General features: G+C 40.9%; 1 protein-coding gene across 3 annotated transcripts in view; it reads right to left on the bottom strand.

Annotated features, from left to right (window-relative positions):
* Positions 1–1,381, bottom strand: part of Zbtb8a (zinc finger and BTB domain containing 8A) — a 54,422-nt gene that overhangs the window by 31,681 nt on the left and 21,360 nt on the right. The gene's annotated exons all lie outside the window — the stretch shown is intronic.

The following is a 1,381-nucleotide window of genomic DNA, read 5'->3' as shown; positions in this document are numbered from 1 at the left end:
CCCCTGGTGGGCTGAGCTGGACACACACACACACACACACACACACTAAATAAATGTAAAAAATAAATAAAATAAAATAAATTTAAACTGTTCACCTAAAAAAGGAAATCTTATGGTGAGTTATATCTCAATTTAAATAAACAGCCAATATTTGGGCAATTACATATTGGGCACTGTGCTAAACACTTTATACTTATTATCTTACTTCAGCCCTCACAACAACCTTAAGAGGTGATACTGCTACGATTCTCACTGCATGGTACAGTGAGACTCAGACATTAAAAGAAAATCTCCAAGACTCCACCCTGAGTGAGTGAATGGGGATTAGAATTCAGGATGACCAAGCCAACACCAACACACCTAAGTCTTGGACTCCTCTCCCTACCATAAGATATGTAAAATGTCTAGCATAATTCAGCGATGGAGCTAAGGCACAATAAATACTAGGAATTATCCATACATGATCCAGTTTGCATACCCAAAAAGAAATGTGAAATGATAGAGAGACAAGGACTAGGAAGACTAATCAATGGTCTAATACAATTGCTGAAACAAGAAATGGTGAAGAATTTATGAAGAAATTGGCAGTGAACACAAAGTTAGGAGCAAAAATCAGGAACTTCAAGAAGACAGGACTTATCCAGTACATTGGAATAGGTTACAATTTGGTAACACTGATATCTATAGTGTTTTAACATAACCTAAAATCATAATTGTGTTTTTTTTTTTAAACATTTATTTATTTATTGTGTGTGTGTGTGTGGCCAGCTCAGCCCACCAGGGGGCGCAGCTGGCTGGCATGTGGTGCTGGGGGATCGAACCGTGGTCCCTGTGCTTTGCTAAGCTTGTTCCAAGTAGGTGCTTTAGACCACTTGAGCCATCTCTCCAGCCCCTTGTTTTGTTTTTGAGACAGGATCTCACAGTATATAGTACAAGTTGGCCTTGAGTTCACTAAGTAGCTCAGGTTGGCCTCCTACTCCTGGTGATCCTAATGCCTCAGCTTCCCAAGAGCTGGGAATAAAGGTATGTGCCACTATGTCCGGCCATAATACATTTGGGGAGCAGGGGGCCCGGGAATTGAACTCAGTACCTCGTGCTTATCAGGCAGGCACTGTGCCCCTGAGCGATAATTTCAGCCTATAATAATTTTTTTTTTCTTTTTGCACTGGAAATTGAACTTGGGACCTTACACTCACCAGTCAGGTACTATGCTGCTAAGCTATATGACCAGCCACATCATAATATTCTTTTTAAAAAATTAGTTATTTGGTACAGGGTCTTACCACACAGCTCAGACTCAGTGATTCTCCTGTCTCAGTCTCTCTAGTGCTGGGATTACAGGCATGTTCCACCATACCCACTTTTAGTGGCCAGCTTGACA

Source organism: Octodon degus, unplaced genomic scaffold (genome assembly GCF_000260255.1).
Source record: "Octodon degus isolate 3935 unplaced genomic scaffold, OctDeg1.0 scaffold00130, whole genome shotgun sequence".
Taxonomy (NCBI): Eukaryota; Metazoa; Chordata; class Mammalia; order Rodentia; family Octodontidae; genus Octodon; species Octodon degus.
This window is presented reverse-complemented; position numbering and strand designations above follow the sequence as displayed.